General features: G+C 41.5%; 12 non-coding genes across 12 annotated transcripts; all 12 read right to left on the bottom strand.

The window, feature by feature from the left end:
* Positions 1–1,212: 1,212 nt before the first annotated feature.
* TRNAN-GUU (transfer RNA asparagine (anticodon GUU)) lies at positions 1,213–1,286 on the bottom strand. Its single transcript has one exon. It is a non-coding gene; the product is annotated as a tRNA-Asn (tRNA).
* Positions 1,287–2,756: 1,470 nt separating this feature from the next.
* Positions 2,757–2,830, bottom strand: TRNAN-GUU (transfer RNA asparagine (anticodon GUU)). Its single transcript has one exon. It is a non-coding gene; the product is annotated as a tRNA-Asn (tRNA).
* Positions 2,831–4,297: 1,467 nt separating this feature from the next.
* On the bottom strand, positions 4,298–4,371 carry TRNAN-GUU (transfer RNA asparagine (anticodon GUU)). The gene has a single exon. It is a non-coding gene; the product is annotated as a tRNA-Asn (tRNA).
* A 1,481-nt stretch (positions 4,372–5,852) lies between these two features.
* On the bottom strand, positions 5,853–5,926 carry TRNAN-GUU (transfer RNA asparagine (anticodon GUU)). Its single transcript has one exon. It is a non-coding gene; the product is annotated as a tRNA-Asn (tRNA).
* Positions 5,927–7,424: 1,498 nt separating this feature from the next.
* Positions 7,425–7,498, bottom strand: TRNAN-GUU (transfer RNA asparagine (anticodon GUU)). The gene has a single exon. It is a non-coding gene; the product is annotated as a tRNA-Asn (tRNA).
* A 1,469-nt stretch (positions 7,499–8,967) lies between these two features.
* TRNAN-GUU (transfer RNA asparagine (anticodon GUU)) lies at positions 8,968–9,041 on the bottom strand. Its single transcript has one exon. It is a non-coding gene; the product is annotated as a tRNA-Asn (tRNA).
* Positions 9,042–12,055: 3,014 nt separating this feature from the next.
* TRNAN-GUU (transfer RNA asparagine (anticodon GUU)) lies at positions 12,056–12,129 on the bottom strand. Its single transcript has one exon. It is a non-coding gene; the product is annotated as a tRNA-Asn (tRNA).
* A 3,014-nt stretch (positions 12,130–15,143) lies between these two features.
* Positions 15,144–15,217, bottom strand: TRNAN-GUU (transfer RNA asparagine (anticodon GUU)). The gene has a single exon. It is a non-coding gene; the product is annotated as a tRNA-Asn (tRNA).
* Positions 15,218–16,687: 1,470 nt separating this feature from the next.
* Positions 16,688–16,761, bottom strand: TRNAN-GUU (transfer RNA asparagine (anticodon GUU)). Its single transcript has one exon. It is a non-coding gene; the product is annotated as a tRNA-Asn (tRNA).
* Positions 16,762–18,231: 1,470 nt separating this feature from the next.
* Positions 18,232–18,305, bottom strand: TRNAN-GUU (transfer RNA asparagine (anticodon GUU)). The gene has a single exon. It is a non-coding gene; the product is annotated as a tRNA-Asn (tRNA).
* A 1,470-nt stretch (positions 18,306–19,775) lies between these two features.
* Positions 19,776–19,849, bottom strand: TRNAN-GUU (transfer RNA asparagine (anticodon GUU)). Its single transcript has one exon. It is a non-coding gene; the product is annotated as a tRNA-Asn (tRNA).
* Positions 19,850–22,664: 2,815 nt separating this feature from the next.
* Positions 22,665–22,738, bottom strand: TRNAN-GUU (transfer RNA asparagine (anticodon GUU)). Its single transcript has one exon. It is a non-coding gene; the product is annotated as a tRNA-Asn (tRNA).
* Between the last annotated feature and the right edge of the window lie 2,708 nt (positions 22,739–25,446).

Below are 25,446 nucleotides of genomic sequence, written 5' to 3'. Positions count from 1 at the left end.
ATTTGTTTTTGTTCAAATTTGTAATTCCGTTGGCAATCAAATCCCCAAACCTTAAGAGAAATTCACTTTTCCATGGGTTTTCACTGCTTTCGTTATGTTACCATCCACATCTGAGGTTTTATTGGTTTTAAGTCAATCGATGATAGCTTGCCTGTTAATTTCAAGAAAAATTGCACTTTCTGACCACTCTGTCAACATGTCTGTGTGACGTAACAGATTTCCAAACATTTCTATAGAGATCTCCTTTACGTCCTCACTTAACATGTTTAATGAATGTCTTTGGGGTTGTTATTTGTTTTCTTCTATACAATCTGTAGCCTCCGTTTGAATGTAATGTGTTGTTGCAGAAACATTAAAGCTAATTTTACTCTTTGCTGCTGTTTTTCTTTCCTTTTTTTTCTGTTTGGTTAGCGCATGCTTTGCCCATTCCATGTTAAAAATGAATCATCCCAGAGTGGAGTTGATCACCAAACTTTCCGTGCCCATCAAACGTTGCTAAGCTTGATGCAGTGAGGCATTAAAGTCGATTGCTTGTATTTGGACTGTTAACTCCGAGTGAAATGGCACTTTCTGATCATCTGGCACGTCCGTGCGTGTCTTCAAGTTTCAAAACACTTTCCTTAAAAAATTGTCTTCCAACGCTTTTAACATACTTGTATGATATTTCTCTATTCCGTTTGCAGCCAGCCGTCTTCAATGTTTTTGCTGTTGTTTTTGATGTTTTTGTGGGAAAGATGAGGATTTTCATATTTTTTTGCTTATTGGTTAGCAAATGCTTTGCCCCTCCTGCATTGAAAAAGGAATGGTCCCGGAGTTGGGTTTCAACAGCACGCTTCGGGCGCTCATCACATGCTGATATGAGAAATGCAATGTGTTTGAAATTGCAGACACTTTCCCAATGAATGATGATGGATAGGAGCAGTCCCCTGTTCAGGTTCCCTTTGATCGAGCCCAATTTTCTGGCCAATCGGTTGACAACGGAATGAAGAATGAACTTCCTGTTCACTTCTGATGATGTTTTACGTGCTTTTGATGAAGTTTCAATTGGAAAGCACCGTCATAGATATGACGTCACCCTTCCTTTTAAACATGGTTTTGTGAAGGGTCTCCACCTATGTTAATCAATTTGCAGTCACCGTCTTTGCGTTTGAAAGGTAACTATTTTGTGCTCCTTTTTTGCTTCTCGGTTAAAAAAACTCAAGTGTCTCAAAACGTCCCTGGGTGGGCTTGAACCACCAACCTTTCGGTTAACAGCCGAACGCGCTAACCAATTGCGCCACAGAGACTAAGCATGTGAGGCGAGAGAGCTACGTGGACTAACAAGATTTTGCTCTCACAATGTCTAAATGCTTTTTCAGAGGTTACGGCATCCTCTGCTTTCAAATGCAGCTATGGTTCTTTATCTGCATGCAAATGTAGGTGGAGCCAGCTTCTCCCTTTCAAAATGCACAGAGAAAGGTGTGACAGCAGCAGAGTGGCGCAGCGGAAGCGTGCTGGGCCCATAACCCAGAGGTCGATGGATCGAAACCATCCTCTGCTAAGCAATTTGTTTTTGTTCAAATTTGTAATTCCGTTGGCAATCAAATCCCCAAACCTTAAGAGAAATTCACTTTTCCATGGGTTTTCACTGCTTTCGTTATGTTACCATCCACATCTGAGGTTTTATTGGTTTTAAGTCAATCGATGATAGCTTGCCTGTTAATTTCAAGAAAAATTGCACTTTCTGACCACTCTGTCAACATGTCTGTGTGACGTAACAGATTTCCAAACATTTCTATAGAGATCTCCTTTACGTCCTCACTTAACATGTTTAATGAATGTCTTTGGGGTTGTTATTTGTTTTCTTCTATACAATCTGTAGCCTCCGTTTGAATGTAATGTGTTGTTGCAGAAACATTAAAGCTAATTTTACTCTTTGCTGCTGTTTTTCTTTCCTTTTTTTTCTGTTTGGTTAGCGCATGCTTTGCCCATTCCATGTTAAAAATGAATCATCCCAGAGTGGAGTTGATCACCAAACTTTCCGTGCCCATCAAACGTTGCTAAGCTTGATGCAGTGAGGCATTAAAGTCGATTGCTTGTATTTGGACTGTTAACTCCGAGTGAAATGGCACTTTCTGATCATCTGGCACGTCCGTGCGTGTCTTCAAGTTTCAAAACACTTTCCTTAAAAAATTGTCTTCCAACGCTTTTAACATACTTGTATGATATTTCTCTATTCCGTTTGCAGCCAGCCGTCTTCAATGTTTTTGCTGTTGTTTTTGATGTTTTTGTGGGAAAGATGAGGATTTTCATATTTTTTTGCTTATTGGTTAGCAAATGCTTTGCCCCTCCTGCATTGAAAAAGGAATGGTCCCGGAGTGGGGTTTCAACAGCACGCTTCGGGCGCTCATCACATGCTGATATGAGAAATGCAATGTGTTTGAAATTGCAGACACTTTCCCAATGAATGATGATGGATAGGAGCAGTCCCCTGTTCAGGTTCCCTTTGATCGAGCCCAATTTTCTGGCCAATCGGTTGACAACGGAATGAAGAATGAACTTCCTGTTCACTTCTGATGATGTTTTACGTGCTTTTGATGAAGTTTCAATTGGAAAGCACCTTCATAGATATGACGTCACCCTTCCTTTTAAACATGGTTTTGTGAAGGGTCTCCACCTATGTTAATCAATTTGCAGTCACCGTCTTTGCGTTTGAAAGGTAACTATTTTGTGCTCCTTTTTTGCTTCTCGGTTAAAAAAACTCAAGTGTCTCAAAACGTCCCTGGGTGGGCTTGAACCACCAACCTTTCGGTTAACAGCCGAACGCGCTAACCAATTGCGCCACAGAGACTAAGCACGTGAGGCAAGAGAGCTACGTGGACTAACAAGATTTTGCTCTCACAATGTCTAAATGCTTTTTCAGAGGTTACGGCATCCTCTGCTTTCAAATGCAGCTATGGTTCTTTATCTGCATGCAAATGTAGGTGGAGCCAGCTTCTCCCTTTCAAAATGCACAGAGAAAGGTGTGACAGCAGCAGAGTGGCGCAGCGGAAGCGTGCTGGGCCCATAACCCAGAGGTCGATGGATCGAAACCATCCTCTGCTAAGCAATTTGTTTTTGTTCAAATTTGTAATTCCGTTGGCAATCAAATCCCCAAACCTTAAGAGAAATTCACTTTTCCATGGGTTTTCACTGCTTTCGTTATGTTACCATCCACATCTGAGGTTTTATTGGTTTTAAGTCAATCGATGATAGCTTGCCTGTTAATTTCAAGAAAAATTGCACTTTCTGACCACTCTGTCAACATGTCTGTGTGACGTAACAGATTTCCAAACATTTCTATAGAGATCTCCTTTACGTCCTCACTTAACATGTTTAATGAATGTCTTTGGGGTTGTTATTTGTTTTCTTCTATACAATCTGTAGCCTCCGTTTGAATGTAATGTGTTGTTGCAGAAACATTAAAGCTAATTTTACTCTTTGCTGCTGTTTTTCTTTCCTTTTTTTTCTGTTTGGTTAGCGCATGCTTTGCCCATTCCATGTTAAAAATGAATCATCCCAGAGTGGAGTTGATCACCAAACTTTCCGTGCCCATCAAACGTTGCTAAGCTTGATGCAGTGAGGCATTAAAGTCGATTGCTTGTATTTGGACTGTTAACTCCGAGTGAAATGGCACTTTCTGATCATCTGGCACGTCCGTGCGTGTCTTCAAGTTTCAAAACACTTTCCTTAAAAAATTGTCTTCCAATTTTAACATGCTTGTATGATATTTCTCTATTCCGTTTGCAGCCAGCCGTCTTCAATGTTTTTGCTGTTGTTTTTGATGTTTTTGTGGGAAAGATGAGGATTTTCATATTTTTTTGCTTATTGGTTAGCAAATGCTTTGCCCCTCCTGCATTGAAAAAGGAATGGTCCCGGAGTGGGGTTTCAACAGCACGCTTCGGGCGCTCATCACATGCTGATATGAGAAATGCAATGTGTTTGAAATTGCAGACACTTTCCCAATGAATGACGATGGATAGGAGCAGTCCCCTGTTCAGGTTCCCTTTGATCGAGCCCAATTTTCTGGCCAATCGGTTGACAACGGAATGAAGAATGAACTTCCTGTTCACTTCTGATGATGTTTTACGTGCTTTTGATGAAGTTTCAATTGGAAAGCACCGTCATAGATATGACGTCACCCTTCCTTTTAAACATGGTTTTGTGAAGGGTCTCCACCTATGTTAATCAATTTGCAATCACCGTCTTTGCGTTTGAAAGGTAACTATTTTGTGCTCCTTTTTTGCTTCTCGGTTAAAAAAACTCAAGTGTCTCAAAACGTCCCTGGGTGGGATTGAACCACCAACCTTTCGGTTAACAGCCGAACGCGCTAACCAATTGCGCCACAGAGACTAAGCACGTGAGGCGAGCGGCGAGAGGCGAGAGAGCTACGTGGACTAACAAGATTTTGCTCTCACAATGTCTAAATGCTTTTTCAGAGGTTACGGCATCCTCTGCTTTCAAATGCAGCTATGGTTCTTTATCTGCATGCAAATGTAGGTGGAGCCAGCTTCTCCCTTTCAAAATGCACAGAGAAAGGTGTGACAGCAGCAGAGTGGCGCAGCGGAAGCGTGCTGGGCCCATAACCCAGAGGTCGATGGATCGAAACCATCCTCTGCTAAGCAATTTGTTTTTGTTCAAATTTGTAATTCCGTTGGCAATCAAATCCCCAAACCTTAAGAGAAATTCACTTTTCCATGGGTTTTCACTGCTTTCGTTATGTTACCATCCACATCTGAGGTTTTATTGGTTTTAAGTCAATCGATGATAGCTTGCCTGTTAATTTCAAGAAAAATTGCACTTTCTGACCACTCTGTCAACATGTCTGTGTGACGTAACAGATTTCCAAACATTTCTATAGAGATCTCCTTTACGTCCTCACTTAACATGTTTAATGAATGTCTTTGGGGTTGTTATTTGTTTTCTTCTATACAATCTGTAGCCTCCGTTTGAATGTAATGTGTTGTTGCAGAAACATTAAAGCTAATTTTACTCTTTGCTGCTGTTTTTCTTTCCTTTTTTTTCTGTTTGGTTAGCGCATGCTTTGCCCATTCCATGTTAAAAATGAATCATCCCAGAGTGGAGTTGATCACCAAACTTTCCGTGCCCATCAAACGTTGCTAAGCTTGATGCAGTGAGGCATTAAAGTCGATTGCTTGTATTTGGACTGTTAACTCCGAGTGAAATGGCACTTTCTGATCATCTGGCACGTCCGTGCGTGTCTTCAAGTTTCAAAACACTTTCCTTAAAAAATTGTCTTCCAATTTTAACATGCTTGTATGATATTTCTCTATTCCGTTTGCAGCCAGCCGCCTTCAATGTTTTTGCTGTTGTTTTTGATGTTTTTGTGGGAAAGATGAGGATTTTCATATTTTTTTGCTTATTGGTTAGCAAATGCTTTGCCCCTCCTGCATTGAAAAAGGAATGGTCCCGGAGTGGGGTTTCAACAGCACGCTTCGGGCGCTCATCACATGCTGATATGAGAAATGCAATGTGTTTGAAATTGCAGACACTTTCCCAATGAATGACGATGGATAGGAGCAGTCCCCTGTTCAGGTTCCCTTTGATCGAGCCCAATTTTCTGGCCAATCGGTTGACAACGGAATGAAGAATGAACTTCCTGTTCACTTCTGATGATGTTTTACGTGCTTTTGATGAAGTTTCAATTGGAAAGCACCGTCATAGATATGACGTCACCCTTCCTTTTAAACATGGTTTTGTGAAGGGTCTCCACCTATGTTAATCAATTTGCAGTCACCGTCTTTGCGTTTGAAAGGTAACTATTTTGTGCTCCTTTTTTGCTTCTCGGTTAAAAAAACTCAAGTGTCTCAAAACGTCCCTGGGTGGGATTGAACCACCAACCTTTCGGTTAACAGCCGAACGCGCTAACCAATTGCGCCACAGAGACTAAGCACGTGAGGCGAGTGGCGAGAGGCGACCGGCGAGAGGCGAGAGAGCTACGTGGACTAACAAGATTTTGCTCTCACAATGTCTAAATGCTTTTTCAGAGGTTACGGCATCCTCTGCTTTCAAATGCAGCTATGGTTCTTTATCTGCATGCAAATGTAGGTGGAGCCAGCTTCTCCCTTTCAAAATGCACAGAGAAAGGTGTGACAGCAGCAGAGTGGCGCAGCGGAAGCGTGCTGGGCCCATAACCCAGAGGTCGATGGATCGAAACCATCCTCTGCTAAGCAATTTGTTTTTGTTCAAATTTGTAATTCCGTTGGCAATCAAATCCCCAAACCTTAAGAGAAATTCACTTTTCCATGGGTTTTCACTGCTTTCGTTATGTTACCATCCACATCTGAGGTTTTATTGGTTTTAAGTCAATCGATGATAGCTTGCCTGTTAATTTCAAGAAAAATTGCACTTTCTGACCACTCTGTCAACATGTCTGTGTGACGTAACAGATTTCCAAACATTTCTATAGAGATCTCCTTTACGTCCTCACTTAACATGTTTAATTAATGTCTTTGGGGTTGTTATTTGTTTTCTTCTATACAATCTGTAGCCTCCGTTTGAATGTAATGTGTTGTTGCAGAAACATTAAAGCTAATTTTACTCTTTGCTGCTGTTTTTCTTTCCTTTTTTTTCTGTTTGGTTAGCGCATGCTTTGCCCATTCCATGTTAAAAATGAATCATCCCAGAGTGGAGTTGATCACCAAACTTTCCGTGCCCATCAAACGTTGCTAAGCTTGATGCAGTGAGGCATTAAAGTCGATTGCTTGTATTTGGACTGTTAACTCCGAGTGAAATGGCACTTTCTGATCATCTGGCACGTCCGTGCGTGTCTTCAAGTTTCAAAACACTTTCCTTAAAAAATTGTCTTCCAACGCTTTTAACATACTTGTATGATATTTCTCTATTCCGTTTGCAGCCAGCCGTCTTCAATGTTTTTGCTGTTGTTTTTGATGTTTTTGTGGGAAAGATGAGGATTTTCATATTTTTTTGCTTATTGGTTAGCAAATGCTTTGCCCCTCCTGCATTGAAAAAGGAATGGTCCCGGAGTGGGGTTTCAACAGCACGCTTCGGGCGCTCATCACATGCTGATATGAGAAATGCAATGTGTTTGAAATTGCAGACACTTTCCCAATGAATGACGATGGATAGGAGCAGTCCCCTGTTCAGGTTCCCTTTGATCGAGCCCAATTTTCTGGCCAATCGGTTGACAACGGAATGAAGAATGAACTTCCTGTTCACTTCTGATGATGTTTTACGTGCTTTTGATGAAGTTTCAATTGGAAAGCACCGTCATAGATATGACGTCACCCTTCCTTTTAAACATGGTTTTGTGAAGGGTCTCCACCTATGTTAATCAATTTGCAGTCACCGTCTTTGCGTTTGAAAGGTAACTATTTTGTGCTCCTTTTTTGCTTCTCGGTTAAAAAAACTCAAGTGTCTCAAAACGTCCCTGGGTGGGCTTGAACCACCAACCTTTCGGTTAACAGCCGAACGCGCTAACCAATTGCGCCACAGAGACTAAGCACGTGAGGCGAGAGAGCAACGTGGACTAACAAGATTTTGCTCTCACAATGTCTAAATGCTTTTTCAGAGGTTACGGCATCCTCTGCTTTCAAATGCAGCTATGGTTCTTTATCTGCATGCAAATGTAGGTGGAGCCAGCTTCTCCCTTTCAAAATGCACAGAGAAAGGTGTGACAGCAGCAGAGTGGCGCAGCGGAAGCGTGCTGGGCCCATAACCCAGAGGTCGATGGATCGAAACCATCCTCTGCTAAGCAATTTGTTTTTGTTCAAATTTGTAATTCCGTTGGCAATCAAATCCCCAAACCTTAAGAGAAATTCACTTTTCCATGGGTTTTCACTGCTTTCGTTATGTTACCATCCACATCTGAGGTTTTATTGGTTTTAAGTCAATCGATGATAGCTTGCCTGTTAATTTCAAGAAAAATTGCACTTTCTGACCACTCTGTCAACATGTCTGTGTGACGTAACAGATTTCCAAACATTTCTATAGAGATCTCCTTTACGTCCTCACTTAACATGTTTAATGAATGTCTTTGGGGTTGTTATTTGTTTTCTTCTATACAATCTGTAGCCTCCGTTTGAATGTAATGTGTTGTTGCAGAAACATTAAAGCTAATTTTACTCTTTGCTGCTGTTTTTCTTTCCTTTTTTTCTGTTTGGTTAGCGCATGCTTTGCCCATTCCATGTTAAAAATGAATCATCCCAGAGTGGAGTTGATCACCAAACTTTCCGTGCCCATCAAACGTTGCTAAGCTTGATGCAGTGAGGCATTAAAGTCGATTGCTTGTATTTGGACTGTTAACTCCGAGTGAAATGGCACTTTCTGATCATCTGGCACGTCCGTGCGTGTCTTCAAGTTTCAAAACACTTTCCTTAAAAAATTGTCTTCCAACGCTTTTAACATACTTGTATGATATTTCTCTATTCCGTTTGCAGCCAGCCGTCTTCAATGTTTTTGCTGTTGTTTTTGATGTTTTTGTGGGAAAGATGAGGATTTTCATATTTTTTTGCTTATTGGTTAGCAAATGCTTTGCCCCTCCTGCATTGAAAAAGGAATGGTCCCGGAGTGGGGTTTCAACAGCACGCTTCGGGCGCTCATCACATGCTGATATGAGAAATGCAATGTGTTTGAAATTGCAGACACTTTCCCAATGAATGATGATGGATAGGAGCAGTCCCCTGTTCAGGTTCCCTTTGATCGAGCCCAATTTTCTGGCCAATCGGTTGACAACGGAATGAAGAATGAACTTCCTGTTCACTTCTGATGATGTTTTACGTGCTTTTGATGAAGTTTCAATTGGAAAGCACCGTCATAGATATGACGTCACCCTTCCTTTTAAACATGGTTTTGTGAAGGGTCTCCACCTATGTTAATCAATTTGCAGTCACCGTCTTTGCGTTTGAAAGGTAACTATTTTGTGCTCCTTTTTTGCTTCTCGGTTAAAAAAACTCAAGTGTCTCAAAACGTCCCTGGGTGGGCTTGAACCACCAACCTTTCGGTTAACAGCCGAACGCGCTAACCAATTGCGCCACAGAGACTAAGCACGTGAGGCGAGAGAGCTACGTGGACTAACAAGATTTTGCTCTCACAATGTCTAAATGCTTTTTCAGAGGTTACGGCATCCTCTGCTTTCAAATGCAGCTATGGTTCTTTATCTGCATGCAAATGTAGGTGGAGCCAGCTTCTCCCTTTCAAAATGCACAGAGAAAGGTGTGACAGCAGCAGAGTGGCGCAGCGGAAGCGTGCTGGGCCCATAACCCAGAGGTCGATGGATCGAAACCATCCTCTGCTAAGCAATTTGTTTTTGTTCAAATTTGTAATTCCGTTGGCAATCAAATCCCCAAACCTTAAGAGAAATTCACTTTTCCATGGGTTTTCACTGCTTTCGTTATGTTACCATCCACATCTGAGGTTTTATTGGTTTTAAGTCAATCGATGATAGCTTGCCTGTTAATTTCAAGAAAAATTGCACTTTCTGACCACTCTGTCAACATGTCTGTGTGACGTAACAGATTTCCAAACATTTCTATAGAGATCTCCTTTACGTCCTCACTTAACATGTTTAATGAATGTCTTTGGGGTTGTTATTTGTTTTCTTCTATACAATCTGTAGCCTCCGTTTGAATGTAATGTGTTGTTGCAGAAACATTAAAGCTAATTTTACTCTTTGCTGCTGTTTTTCTTTCCTTTTTTTTCTGTTTGGTTAGCGCATGCTTTGCCCATTCCATGTTAAAAATGAATCATCCCAGAGTGGAGTTGATCACCAAACTTTCCGTGCCCATCAAACGTTGCTAAGCTTGATGCAGTGAGGCATTAAAGTCGATTGCTTGTATTTGGACTGTTAACTCCGAGTGAAATGGCACTTTCTGATCATCTGGCACGTCCGTGCGTGTCTTCAAGTTTCAAAACACTTTCCTTAAAAAATTGTCTTCCAACGCTTTTAACATACTTGTATGATATTTCTCTATTCCGTTTGCAGCCAGCCGTCTTCAATGTTTTTGCTGTTGTTTTTGATGTTTTTGTGGGAAAGATGAGGATTTTCATATTTTTTTGCTTATTGGTTAGCAAATGCTTTGCCCCTCCTGCATTGAAAAAGGAATGGTCCCGGAGTGGGGTTTCAACAGCACGCTTCGGGCGCTCATCACATGCTGATATGAGAAATGCAATGTGTTTGAAATTGCAGACACTTTCCCAATGAATGATGATGGATAGGAGCAGTCCCCTGTTCAGGTTCCCTTTGATCGAGCCCAATTTTCTGGCCAATCGGTTGACAACGGAATGAAGAATGAACTTCCTGTTCACTTCTGATGATGTTTTACGTGCTTTTGATGAAGTTTCAATTGGAAAGCACCGTCATAGATATGACGTCACCCTTCCTTTTAAACATGGTTTTGTGAAGGGTCTCCACCTATGTTAATCAATTTGCAGTCACCGTCTTTGCGTTTGAAAGGTAACTATTTTGTGCTCCTTTTTTGCTTCTCGGTTAAAAAAACTCAAGTGTCTCAAAACGTCCCTGGGTGGGCTTGAACCACCAACCTTTCAGTTAACAGCCAAACGCGCTAACCAATTGCGCCACAGAGACTAAGCACGTGAGGCAAGAGAGCTACGTGGACTAACAAGATTTTGCTCTCACAATGTCTAAATGCTTTTTCAGAGGTTACGGCATCCTCTGCTTTCAAATGCAGCTATGGTTCTTTATCTGCATGCAAATGTAGGTGGAGCCAGCTTCTCCCTTTCAAAATGCACAGAGAAAGGTGTGACAGCAGCAGAGTGGCGCAGCGGAAGCGTGCTGGGCCCATAACCCAGAGGTCGATGGATCGAAACCATCCTCTGCTAAGCAATTTGTTTTTGTTCAAATTTGTAATTCCGTTGGCAATCAAATCCCCAAACCTTAAGAGAAATTCACTTTTCCATGGGTTTTCACTGCTTTCGTTATGTTACCATCCACATCTGAGGTTTTATTGGTTTTAAGTCAATCGATGATAGCTTGCCTGTTAATTTCAAGAAAAATTGCACTTTCTGACCACTCTGTCAACATGTCTGTGTGACGTAACAGATTTCCAAACATTTCTATAGAGATCTCCTTTACGTCCTCACTTAACATGTTTAATGAATGTCTTTGGGGTTGTTATTTGTTTTCTTCTATACAATCTGTAGCCTCCGTTTGAATGTAATGTGTTGTTGCAGAAACATTAAAGCTAATTTTACTCTTTGCTGCTGTTTTTCTTTCCTTTTTTTTCTGTTTGGTTAGCGCATGCTTTGCCCATTCCATGTTAAAAATGAATCATCCCAGAGTGGAGTTGATCACCAAACTTTCCGTGCCCATCAAACGTTGCTAAGCTTGATGCAGTGAGGCATTAAAGTCGATTGCTTGTATTTGGACTGTTAACTCCGAGTGAAATGGCACTTTCTGATCATCTGGCACGTCCGTGCGTGTCTTCAAGTTTCAAAACACTTTCCTTAAAAAATTGTCTTCCAACGCTTTTAACATGCTTGTAAGATATTTCTCTATTCCGTTTGCAGCCAGCCGTCTTCAATGTTTTTGCTGTTGTTTTTGATGTTTTTGTGGGAAAGATGAGGATTTTCATATTTTTTTGCTTATTGGTTAGCAAATGCTTTGCCCCTCCTGCATTGAAAAAGGAATGGTCCCGGAGTGGGGTTTCAACAGCACGCTTCGGGCGCTCATCACATGCTGATATGAGAAATGCAATGTGTTTGAAATTGCAGACACTTTCCCAATGAATGACGATGGATAGGAGCAGTCCCCTGTTCAGGTTCCCTTTGATCGAGCCCAATTTTCTGGCCAATCGGTTGACAACGGAATGAAGAATGAACTTCCTGTTCACTTCTGATGATGTTTTACGTGCTTTTGATGAAGTTTCAATTGGAAAGCACCTTCATAGATATGACGTCACCCTTCCTTTTAAACATGGTTTTGTGAAGGGTCTCCACCTATGTTAATCAATTTGCAGTCACCGTATTTGCGTTTGAAAGGTAACTATTTTGTGCTCCTTTTTTGCTTCTCGGTTAAAAAAACTCAAGTGTCTCAAAACGTCCCTGGGTGGGCTTGAACCACCAACCTTTCGGTTAACAGCCGAACGCGCTAACCAATTGCGCCACAGAGACTAAGCACGTGATGCGAGAGAGCTACGTGGACTAACAAGATTTTGCTCTCACAATGTCTAAATGCTTTTTCAGAGGTTACGGCATCCTCTGCTTTCAAATGCAGCTATGGTTCTTTATCTGCATGCAAATGTAGGTGGAGCCAGCTTCTCCCTTTCAAAATGCACAGAGAAAGGTGTGACAGCAGCAGAGTGGCGCAGCGGAAGCGTGCTGGGCCCATAACCCAGAGGTCGATGGATCGAAACCATCCTCTGCTAAGCAATTTGTTTTTGTTCAAATTTGTAATTCCGTTGGCAATCAAATCCCCAAACCTTAAGAGAAATTCACTTTTCCATGGGTTTTCACTGCTTTCGTTATGTTACCATCCACATCTGAGGTTTTATTGGTTTTAAGTCAATCGATGATAGCTTGCCTGTTAATTTCAAGAAAAATTGCACTTTCTGACCACTCTGTCAACATGTCTGTGTGACGTAACAGATTTCCAAACATTTCTATAGAGATCTCCTTTACGTCCTCACTTAACATGTTTAATGAATGTCTTTGGGGTTGTTATTTGTTTTCTTCTATACAATCTGTAGCCTCCGTTTGAATGTAATGTGTTGTTGCAGAAACATTAAAGCTAATTTTACTCTTTGCTGCTGTTTTTCTTTCCTTTTTTTTCTGTTTGGTTAGCGCATGCTTTGCCCATTCCATGTTAAAAATGAATCATCCCAGAGTGGAGTTGATCACCAAACTTTCCGTGCCCATCAAACGTTGCTAAGCTTGATGCAGTGAGGCATTAAAGTCGATTGCTTGTATTTGGACTGTTAACTCCGAGTGAAATGGCACTTTCTGATCATCTGGCACGTCCGTGCGTGTCTTCAAGTTTCAAAACACTTTCCTTAAAAAATTGTCTTCCAACGCTTTTAACATACTTGTATGATATTTCTCTATTCCGTTTGCAGCCAGCCGTCTTCAATGTTTTTGCTGTTGTTTTTGATGTTTTTGTGGGAAAGATGAGGATTTTCATATTTTTTTGCTTATTGGTTAGCAAATGCTTTGCCCCTCCTGCATTGAAAAAGGAATGGTCCCGGAGTGGGGTTTCAACAGCACGCTTCGGGCGCTCATCACATGCTGATATGAGAAATGCAATGTGTTTGAAATTGCAGACACTTTCCCAATGAATGATGATGGATAGGAGCAGTCCCCTGTTCAGGTTCCCTTTGATCGAGCCCAATTTTCTGGCCAATCGGTTGACAACGGAATGAAGAATGAACTTCCTGTTCACTTCTGATGATGTTTTACGTGCTTTTGATGAAGTTTCAATTGGAAAGCACCGTCATAGATATGACGTCACCCTTCCTTTTAAACATGGTTTTGTGAAGGGTCTCCACCTATGTTAATCAATTTGCAGTCACCGTCTTTGCGTTTGAAAGGTAACTATTTTGTGCTCCTTTTTTGCTTCTCGGTTAAAAAAACTCAAGTGTCTCAAAACGTCCCTGGGTGGGCTTGAACCACCAACCTTTCAGTTAACAGCCAAACGCGCTAACCAATTGCGCCACAGAGACTAAGCACGTGAGGCAAGAGAGCTACGTGGACTAACAAGATTTTGCTCTCACAATGTCTAAATGCTTTTTCAGAGGTTACGGCATCCTCTGCTTTCAAATGCAGCTATGGTTCTTTATCTGCATGCAAATGTAGGTGGAGCCAGCTTCTCCCTTTCAAAATGCACAGAGAAAGGTGTGACAGCAGCAGAGTGGCGCAGCGGAAGCGTGCTGGGCCCATAACCCAGAGGTCGATGGATCGAAACCATCCTCTGCTAAGCAATTTGTTTTTGTTCAAATTTGTAATTCCGTTGGCAATCAAATCCCCAAACCTTAAGAGAAATTCACTTTTCCATGGGTTTTCACTGCTTTCGTTATGTTACCATCCACATCTGAGGTTTTATTGGTTTTAAGTCAATCGATGATAGCTTGCCTGTTAATTTCAAGAAAAATTGCACTTTCTGACCACTCTGTCAACATGTCTGTGTGACGTAACAGATTTCCAAACATTTCTATAGAGATCTCCTTTACGTCCTCACTTAACATGTTTAATGAATGTCTTTGGGGTTGTTATTTGTTTTCTTCTATACAATCTGTAGCCTCCGTTTGAATGTAATGTGTTGTTGCAGAAACATTAAAGCTAATTTTACTCTTTGCTGCTGTTTTTCTTTCCTTTTTTTTCTGTTTGGTTAGCGCATGCTTTGCCCATTCCATGTTAAAAATGAATCATCCCAGAGTGGAGTTGATCACCAAACTTTCCGTGCCCATCAAACGTTGCTAAGCTTGATGCAGTGAGGCATTAAAGTCGATTGCTTGTATTTGGACTGTTAACTCCGAGTGAAATGGCACTTTCTGATCATCTGGCACGTCCGTGCGTGTCTTCAAGTTTCAAAACACTTTCCTTAAAAAATTGTCTTCCAACGCTTTTAACATGCTTGTATGATATTTCTCTATTCCGTTTGCAGCCAGCCGTCTTCAATGTTTTTGCTGTTGTTTTTGATGTTTTTGTGGGAAAGATGAGGATTTTCATATTTTTTTGCTTATTGGTTAGCAAATGCTTTGCCCCTCCTGCATTGAAAAAGGAATGGTCCCGGAGTGGGGTTTCAACAGCACGCTTCGGGCGCTCATCACATGCTGATATGAGAAATGCAATGTGTTTGAAATTGCAGACACTTTCCCAATGAATGACGATGGATAGGAGCAGTCCCCTGTTCAGGTTCCCTTTGATCGAGCCCAATTTTCTGGCCAATCGGTTGACAACGGAATGAAGAATGAACTTCCTGTTCACTTCTGATGATGTTTTACGTGCTTTTGATTAAGTTTCAATTGGAAAGCACCTTCATAGATATGACGTCACCCTTCCTTTTAAACATGGTTTTGTGAAGGGTCTCCACCTATGTTAATCAATTTGCAGTCACCGTATTTGCGTTTGAAAGGTAACTATTTTGTGCTCCTTTTTTGCTTCTCGGTTAAAAAAACTCAAGTGTCTCAAAACGTCCCTGGGTGGGCTTGAACCACCAACCTTTCGGTTAACAGCCGAACGCGCTAACCAATTGCGCCACAGAGACTAAGCACGTGATGCGAGAGAGCTACGTGGACTAACAAGATTTTGCTCTCACAATGTCTAAATGCTTTTTCAGAGGTTACGGCATCCTCTGCTTTCAAATGCAGCTATGGTTCTTTATCTGCATGCAAATGTAGGTGGAGCCAGCTTCTCCCTTTCAAAATGCACAGAGAAAGGTGTGACAGCAGCAGAGTGGCGCAGCGGAAGCGTGCTGGGCCCATAACCCAGAGGTCGATGGATCGAAACCATCCTCTGCTAAGCAATTTGTTTTTGTTCAAATTTGTAATTCCGTTGGCAATCAAATCCCCAAACCTTAAGAGAAATTCACTTTTCCATGGGTTTTCACTGCTTTCGTTATGTTACCATCCACATCTGAGGTTTTATTGGTTTTAAGTCAATCGATGATAGCTTGCCTGTTAATGTCAAGAAAAATTGCACTTTCTGACCACTCTGTCAACATGTCTGTGTGACGTAACAGATTTCCAAACATTTCTATAGAGATCTCCTTTACGTCCTCACTTAACATGTTTAATGAATGTCTTTGGGGTTGTTATTTGTTTTCTTCTATACAATCTGTAGCCTCCGTTTGAATGTAATGTGTTGTTGCAGAAACATTAAAGCTAATTTTACTCTTTGCTGCTGTTTTTCTTTCCTTTTTTTTCTGTTTGGTTAGCGCATGCTTTGCCCATTCCATGTTAAAAATGAATCATCCCAGAGTGGAGTTGATCACCAAACTTTCCGTGCCCATCAAACGTTGCTAAGCTTGATGCAGTGAGGCATTAAAGTCGATTGCTTGTATTTGGACTGTTAACTCCGAGTGAAATGGCACTTTCTGATCATCTGGCACGTCCGTGCGTGTCTTCAAGTTTCAAAACACTTTCCTTAAAAAATTGTCTTCCAACGCTTTTAACATGCTTGTATGATATTTCTCTATTCCGTTTGCAGCCAGCCGTCTTCAATGTTTTTGCTGTTGTTTTTGATGTTTTTGTGGGAAAGATGAGGATTTTCATATTTTTTTGCTTATTGGTTAGCAAATGCTTTGCCCCTCCTGCATTGAAAAAGGAATGGTCCCAGAGTGGGGTTTCAACAGCACGCTTCGGGCGCTCATCACATGCTGATATGAGAAATGCAATGTGTTTGAAATTGCAGACACTTTCCCAATGAATGACGATGGATAGGAGCAGTCCCCTGTTCAGGTTCCCTTTGATCGAGCCCAATTTTCTGGCCAATCGATTGACAACGGAATGAAGAATGAACTTCCTGTTCACTTCTGATGATGTTTTACGTGCTTTTGATGAAGTTTCAATTGGAAAGCACCGTCATAGATATGACGTCACCCTTCCTTTTAAACATGGTTTTGTGAAGGGTCTCCACCTATGTTAATCAATTTGCAGTCACCGTCTTTGCGTTTGAAAGGTAACTATTTTGTGCTCCTTTTTTGCTTCTCGGTTAAAAAAACTCAAGTGTCTCAAAACGTCCCTGGGTGGGCTTGAACCACCAACCTTTCGGTTAACAGCCGAACGCGCTAACCAATTGCGCCACAGAGACTAAGCACGTGAAGCGAGAGAGCTACGTGAACTAACAAGATTTTGCTCTCACAATGTCTAAATGCTTTTTCAGAGGTTACGGCATCCTCTGCTTTCAAATGCAGCTATGGTTCTTTATCTGCATGCAAATGTAGGTGGAGCCAGCTTCTCCCTTTCAAAATGCACAGAGAAAGGTGTGACAGCAGCAGAGTGGCGCAGCGGAAGCGTGCTGGGCCCATAACCCAGAGGTCGATGGATCGAAACCATCCTCTGCTAAGCAATTTGTTTTTGTTCAAATTTGTAATTCCGTTGGCAATCAAATCCCCAAACCTTAAGAGAAATTCACTTTTCCATGGGTTTTCACTGCTTTCGTTATGTTACCATCCACATCTGAGGTTTTATTGGTTTTAAGTCAATCGATGATAGCTTGCCTGTTAATTTCAAGAAAAATTGCACTTTCTGACCACTCTGTCAACATGTCTGTGTGACGTAACAGATTTCCAAACATTTCTATAGAGATCTCCTTTACGTCCTCACTTAACATGTTTAATGAATGTCTTTGGGGTTGTTATTTGTTTTCTTCTATACAATCTGTAGCCTCCGTTTGAATGTAATGTGTTGTTGCAGAAACATTAAAGCTAATTTTACTCTTTGCTGCTGTTTTTCTTTCCTTTTTTTTCTGTTTGGTTAGCGCATGCTTTGCCCATTCCATGTTAAAAATGAATCATCCCAGAGTGGAGTTGATCACCAAACTTTCCGTGCCCATCAAACGTTGCTAAGCTTGATGCAGTGAGGCATTAAAGTCGATTGCTTGTATTTGGACTGTTAACTCCGAGTGAAATGGCACTTTCTAATCATCTGGCACGTCCGTGCGTGTCTTCAAGTTTCAAAACACTTTCCTTAAAAAATTGTCTTCCAACGCTTTTAACATGCTTGTATGATATTTCTCTATTCCGTTTGCAGCCAGCCGTCTTCAATGTTTTTGCTGTTGTTTTTGATGTTTTTGTGGGAAAGATGAGGATTTTCATATTTTTTTGCTTATTGGTTAGCAAATGCTTTGCCCCTCCTGCATTGAAAAAGGAATGGTCCCGGAGTGGGGTTTCAACAGCACGCTTCGGGCGCTCATCACATGCTGATATGAGAAATGCAATGTGTTTGAAATTGCAGACACTTTCCCAATGAATGACGATGGATAGGAGCAGTCCCCTGTTCAGGTTCCCTTTGATCGAGCCCAATTTTCTGGCCAATCGGTTGACAACGGAATGAAGAATGAACTTCCTGTTCACTTCTGATGATGTTTTACGTGCTTTTGATGAAGTTTCAATTGGAAAGCACCGTCATAGATATGACATCACCCTTCCTTTTAAACATGGTTTTGTGAAGGGTCTCCACCTATGTTAATCAATTTGCAGTCACCGTCTTTGCGTTTGAAAGGTAACTATTTTGTGCTCCTTTTTTGCTTCTCGGTTAAAAAAACTCAAGTGTCTCAAAACGTCCCTGGGTGGGCTTGAACCACCAACCTTTCGGTTAACAGCCGAACGCGCTAACCAATTGCGCCACAGAGACTAAGCACGTGAGGCGAGAGAGCTACGTGGACTAACAAGATTTTGCTCTCACAATGTCTAAATGCTTTTTCAGAGGTTACGGCATCCTCTGCTTTCAAATGCAGCTATGGTTCTTTATCTGCATGCAAATGTAGGTGGAGCCAGCTTCTCCCTTTCAAAATGCACAGAGAAAGGTGTGACAGCAGCAGAGTGGCGCAGCGGAAGCGTGCTGGGCCCATAACCCAGAGGTCGATGGATCGAAACCATCCTCTGCTAAGCAATATGTTTTTGTTCAAATTTGTAATTCCGTTGGCAATCAAATCCCCAAACCTTAAGAGAAATTCACTTTTCCATGGGTTTTCACTGCTTTCGTTATGTTACCATCCACATCTGAGGTTTTATTGGTTTTAAGTCAATCGATGATAGCTTGCCTGTTAATTTCAAGAAAAATTGCACTTTCTGACCACTCTGTCAACATGTCTGTGTGACGTAACAGATTTCCAAACATTTCTATAGAGATCTCCTTTACGTCCTCACTTAACATGTTTAATGAATGTCTTTGGGGTTGTTATTTGTTTTCTTCTATACAATCTGTAGCCTCCGTTTGAATGTAATGTGTTGTTGCAGAAACATTAAAGCTAATTTTACTCTTTGCTGCTGTTTTTCTTTCCTTTTTTTTCTGTTTGGTTAGCGCATGCTTTGCCCATTCCATGTTAAAAATGAATCATCCCAGAGTGGAGTTGATCACCAAACTTTCCGTGCCCATCAAACGTTGCTAAGCTTGATGCAGTGAGGCATTAAAGTCGATTGCTTGTATTTGGACTGTTAACTCCGAGTGAAATGGCACTTTCTGATCATCTGGCACGTCCGTGCGTGTCTTCAAGTTTCAAAACACTTTCCTTAAAAAATTGTCTTCCAACGCTTTTAACATGCTTGTATGATATTTCTCTATTCCGTTTGCAGCCAGCCGTCTTCAATGTTTTTGCTGTTGTTTTTGATGTTTTTGTGGGAAAGATGAGGATTTTCATATTTTTTTGCTTATTGGTTAGCAAATGCTTTGCCCCTCCTGCATTGAAAAAGGAATGGTCCCGGAGTGGGGTTTCAACAGCACGCTTCGGGCGCTCATCACATGCTGATATGAGAAATGCAATGTGTTTGAAATTGCAGACACTTTCCCAATGAATGACGATGGATAGGAGCAGTCCCCTGTTCAGGTTCCCTTTGATCGAGCCCAATTTTCTGGCCAATCGGTTGACAACGGAATGAAGAATGAACTTCCTGTTCACTTCTGATGATGTTTTACGTGCTTTTGATGAAGTTTCAATTGGAAAGCACCGTCATAGATATGACGTCACCCTTCCTTTTAAACATGGTTTTGTGAAGGGTCTCCACCTATGTTAATCAATTTGCAGTCACCGTCTTTGCGTTTGAAAAGTAACTATTTTGTGCTCCTTTTTTGCTTCTCGGATAAAAAAACTCAAGTGTCTCAAAACGTCCCTGGGTGGGCTTGAACCACCAACCTTTCGGTTAACAGCCGAACGCGCTAACCAATTGCGCCACAGAGACTAAGCACGTGAGGCGAGAGGCGAGAGGCGAGAGGCGAGAGAGCTACGTGGACTAACAAGATTTTGCTCTCACAATGTCTAAATGCTTTTTCAGAGGTTACGGCATCCTCTGCTTTCAAATGCAGCTATGGTTCTTTATCTGCATGCAAATGTAGGTGGAGCCAGCTTCTCCCTTTCAAAATGCACAGAGAAAGGTGTGACAGCAGCAGAGTGGCGCAGCGGAAGCGTGCTGGGCCCATAACCCAGAGGTCGATGGATCGAAACCATCCTCTGCTAAGCAATTTGTTTTTGTTCAAATTTGTAATTCCGTTGGCAATCAAATCCCCAAACCTTAAGAGAAATTCACTTTTCCATGGGTTTTCACTGCTTTCGTTATGTGACCATCCACCTCTGAGGTTTTATTGGTTTTAAGTCAATCGATGATAGCTTGCCTGTTAATTTCAAGAAAAATTGCACTTTCTGACCACTCTGTCAACATGTCTGTGTGACGTAACAGATTTCCAAACATTTCTATAGAGATCTCCTTTACGTCCTCACTTAACATGTTTAATGAATGTCTTTGGGGTTGTTATTTGTTTTCTTCTATACAATCTGTAGCCTCCGTTTGAATGTAATGTGTTGTTGCAGAAACATTAAAGCTAATTTTACTCTTTGCTGCTGTTTTTCTTTCCTTTTTTTTCTGTTTGGTTAGCGCATGCTTTGCCCATTCCATGTTAAAAATGAATCATCCCAGAGTGGAGTTGATCACCAAACTTTCCGTGCCCATCAAACGTTGCTAAGCTTGATGCAGTGAGGCATTAAAGTCGATTGCTTGTATTTGGACTGTTAACTCCGAGTGAAATGGCACTTTCTGATCATCTGGCACGTCCGTGCGTGTCTTCAAGTTTCAAAACACTTTCCTTAAAAAATTGTCTTCCAACGCTTTTAACATGCTTGTATGATATTTCTCTATTCCGTTTGCAGCCAGCCGTCTTCAATGTTTTTGCTGTTGTTTTTGATGTTTTTGTGGGAAAGATGAGGATTTTCATTTTTTTTTGCTTATTGGTTAGCAAATGCTTTGCCCCTCCTGCATTGAAAAAGGAATGGTCCCGGAGTGGGGTTTCAACAGCACGCTTCGGGCGCTCATCACATGCTGATATGAGAAATGCAATGTGTTTGAAATTGCAGACACTTTCCCAATGAATGACGATGGATAGGAGCAGTCCCCTGTTCAGGTTCCCTTTGATCGAGCCCAATTTTCTGGCCAATCGGTTGACAACGGAATGAAGAATGAACTTCCTGTTCACTTCTGATGATGTTTTACGTGCTTTTGATGAAGTTTCAATTGGAAAGCACCGTCATAGATATGACGTCACCCTTCCTTTTAAACATGGTTTTGTGAAGGGTCTCCACCTATGTTAATCAATTTGCAGTCACCGTATTTGCGTTTGAAAGGTAACTATTTTGTGCTCCTTTTTTGCTTCTCGGTAAAAAAACTCAAGTGTCTCAAAACGTCCCTGGGTGGGCTTGAACCACCAGCCTTTCGGTTAACAGCCGAACGCGCTAACCAATTGCGCCACAAAGACTAAGCACGTGATGCGAGAGAGCTACGTGGACTAACAAGATTTTGCTCTCACAATGTCTAAATGCTTTTTCAGAGGTTACGGCATCCTCTGCTTTCAAATGCAGCTATGGTTCTTTATCTGCATGCAAATGTAGGTGGAGCCAGCTTCTCCCTTTCAAAATGCACAGAGAAAGGTGTGACAGCAGCAGAGTGGCGCAGCGGAAGCGTGCTGGGCCCATAACCCAGAGGTCGATGGATCGAAACCATCCTCTGCTAAGCAATTTGTTTTTGTTCAAATTTGTAATTCCGTTGGCAATCAAATCCCCAAACCTTAAGAGAAATTCACTTTTCCATGGGTTTTCACTGCTTTCGTTATGTTACCATCCACATCTGAGGTTTTATTGGTTTTAAGTCAATCGATGATAGCTTGCCTGTTAATTTCAAGAAAAATTGCACTTTCTGACCACTCTGTCAACATGTCTGTGTGACGTAACAGATTTCCAAACATTTCTATAGAGATCTCCTTTACGTCCTCACTTAACATGTTTAATGAATGTCTTTGGGGTTGTTATTTGTTTTCTTCTATACAATCTGTAGCCTCCGTTTGAATGTAATGTGTTGTTGCAGAAACATTAAAGCTAATTTTACTCTTTGCTGCTGTTTTTCTTTCCTTTTTTTTCTGTTTGGTTAGCGCATGCTTTGCCCATTCCATGTTAAAAATGAATCATCCCAGAGTGGAGTTGATCACCAAACTTTCCGTGCCCATCAAACGTTGCTAAGCTTGATGCAGTGAGGCATTAAAGTCGATTGCTTGTATTTGGACTGTTAACTCCGAGTGAAATGGCACTTTCTGATCATCTGGCACGTCCGTGCGTGTCTTCAAGTTTCAAAACACTTTCCTTAAAAAATTGTCTTCCAACGCTTTTAACATGCTTGTATGATATTTCTCTATTCCGTTTGCAGCCAGCCGTCTTCAATGTTTTTGCTGTTGTTTTTGATGTTTTTGTGGGAAAGATGAGGATTTTCATATTTTTTTGCTTATTGGTTAGCAAATGCTTTGCCCCTCCTGCATTGAAAAAGGAATGGTCCCGGAGTGGGGTTTCAATTGGAAAGCACCGTCATAGATATGACGTCACCCTTCCTTTTAAACATGGTTTTGTGAAGGGTCTCCACCTATGTTAATCAATTTGCAGTCACCGTATTTGCGTTTGAAAGGTAACTATTTTGTGCTCCTTTTTTGCTTCTCGGTTAAAAAAACTCAAGTGTCTCAAAACGTCCCTGGGTGGGCTTGAACCACCAGCCTTTCGGTTAACAGCCGAACGCGCTAACCAATTGCGCCACAGAGACTAAGCACGTGATGCGAGAGAGCTACGTGGACTAACAAGATTTTGCTCTCACAATGTCTAAATGCTTTTTCAGAGGTTACGGCATCCTCTGCTTTCAAATGCAGCTATGGTTCTTTATCTGCATGCAAATGTAGGTGGAGCCAGCTTCTCCCTTTCAAAATGCACAGAGAAAGGTGTGACAGCAGCAGAGTGGCGCAGCGGAAGCGTGCTGGGCCCATAACCCAGAGGTCGATGGATCGAAACCATCCTCTGCTAAGCAATTTGTTTTTGTTCAAATTTGTAATTCCGTTGGCAATCAAATCCCCAAACCTTAAGAGAAATTCACTTTTCCATGGGTTTTCACTGCTTTCGTTATGTGACCATCCACCTCTGAGGTTTTATTGGTTTTAAGTCAATCGATGATAGCTTGCCTGTTAATTTCAAGAAAAATTGCACTTTCTGACCACTCTGTCAACATGTCTGTGTGACGTAACAGATTTCCAAACATTTCTATAGAGATCTCCTTTACGTCCTCACTTAACATGTTTAATGAATGTCTTTGGGGTTGTTATTTGTTTTCTTCTATACAATCTGTAGCCTCCGTTTGAATGTAATGTGTTGTTGCAGAAACATTAAAGCTAATTTTACTCTTTGCTGCTGTTTTTCTTTCCTTTTTTTTCTGTTTGGTTAGCGCATGCTTTGCCCATTCCATGTTAAAAATGAATCATCCCAGAGTGGAGTTGATCACCAAACTTTCCGTGCCCATCAAACGTTGCTAAGCTTGATGCAGTGAGGCATTAAAGTCGATTGCTTGTATTTGGACTGTTAACTCCGAGTGAAATGGCACTTTCTGATCATCTGGCACGTCCGTGCGTGTCTTCAAGTTTCAAAACACTTTCCTTAAAAAATTGTCTTCCAACGCTTTTAACATGCTTGTATGATATTTCTCTATTCCGTTTGCAGCCAGCCGTCTTCAATGTTTTTGCTGTTGTTTTTGATGTTTTTGTGGGAAAGATGAGGATTTTCATTTTTTTTTGCTTATTGGTTAGCAAATGCTTTGCCCCTCCTGCATTGAAAAAGGAATGGTCCCGGAGTGGGGTTTCAACAGCACGCTTCGGGCGCTCATCACATGCTGATATGAGAAATGCAATGTGTTTGAAATTGCAGACACTTTCCCAATGAATGACGATGGATAGGAGCAGTCCCCTGTTCAGGTTCCCTTTGATCGAGCCCAATTTTCTGGCCAATCAGTTGACAACGGAATGAAGAATGAACTTCCTGTTCACTTCTGATGATGTTTTACGTGCTTTTGATGAAGTTTCAATTGGAAAGCACCGTCATAGATATGACGTCACCCTTCCTTTTAAACATGGTTTTGTGAAGGGTCTCCACCTATGTTAATCAATTTGCAGTCACCGTATTTGCGTTTGAAAGGTAACTATTTTGTGCTCCTTTTTTGCTTCTCGGTTAAAAAAACTCAAGTGTCTCAAAACGTCCCTGGGTGGGCTTGAACCACCAGCCTTTCGGTTAACAGCCGAACCCGCTAACCAATTGCGCCACAGAGACTAAGCACGTGAGGCGAGAGAGCTACGTGGACTAACAAGATTTTGCTCTCACAATGTCTAAATGCTTTTTCAGAGGTTACGGCATCCTCTGCTTTCAAATGCAGCTATGGTTCTTTATCTGCATGCAAATGTAGGTGGAGCCAGCTTCTCCCTTTCAAAATGCACAGAGAAAGGTGTGACAGCAGCAGAGTGGCGCAGCGGAAGCGTGCTGGGCCCATAACCCAGAGGTCGATGGATCGAAACCATCCTCTGCTAAGCAATTTGTTTTTGTTCAAATTTGTAATTCCGTTGGCAATCAAATCCCCAAACCTTAAGAGAAATTCACTTTTCCATGGGTTTTCACTGCTTTCGTTATGTTACCATCCACATCTGAGGTTTTATTGGTTTTAAGTCAATCGATGATAGCTTGCCTGTTAATTTCAAGAAAAATTGCACTTTCTGACCACTCTGTCAACATGTCTGTGTGACGTAACAGATTTCCAAACATTTCTATAGAGATCTCCTTAACGTCCTCACTTAACATGCTTTCGTTATGTTACCATCCACATCTGAGGTTTTATTGGTTTTAAGTCAATCGATGATAGCTTGCCTGTTAATTTCAAGAAAAATTGCACTTTCTGACCACTCTGTCAACATGTCTGTGTGACGTAACAGATTTCCAAACATTTCTATAGAGATCTCCTTTACGTCCTCACTTAACATGTTTAATGAATGTCTTTGGGGTTGTTATTTGTTTTCTTCTATACAATCTGTAGCCTCCGTTTGAATGTAATGTGTTGTTGCAGAAACATTAAAGCTAATTTTACTCTTTGCTGCTGTTTTTCTTTCCTTTTTTTTCTGTTTGGTTAGCGCATGTGTAACGGCTACCCAGATAGAGAGAGGGTTTCTGCCGTTGGAGACGTCCTTTTTCCCTGCAAGCTGCTGTGGAGAAGTAGGCTGATATAATCCCATCCACGATATCCAGAGCGAAAATCAGGTTCAGCTGCAACAGGAACAGAATAACCTTCCCAAACAATCCCCTTTCAAGAACGAGACGAGGCTACGTTATGAAGGGTCAAGATGAACTGAGGACTGGGACACCCAGCCTGCTTTTTATTAGAAAAGGGTACACACAGGACACTCCCAGGGGGAGGATGAAAACAACCAATTATGCACAGGGTAACAC

This window comes from Pelobates fuscus, chromosome 2 (genome assembly GCF_036172605.1).
Source record: "Pelobates fuscus isolate aPelFus1 chromosome 2, aPelFus1.pri, whole genome shotgun sequence".
NCBI lineage: Eukaryota > Metazoa > Chordata > Amphibia > Anura > Pelobatidae > Pelobates > Pelobates fuscus.
Note: the sequence above shows the minus strand (reverse complement) of the source record. Positions and strands in the feature narration are given on the sequence as shown.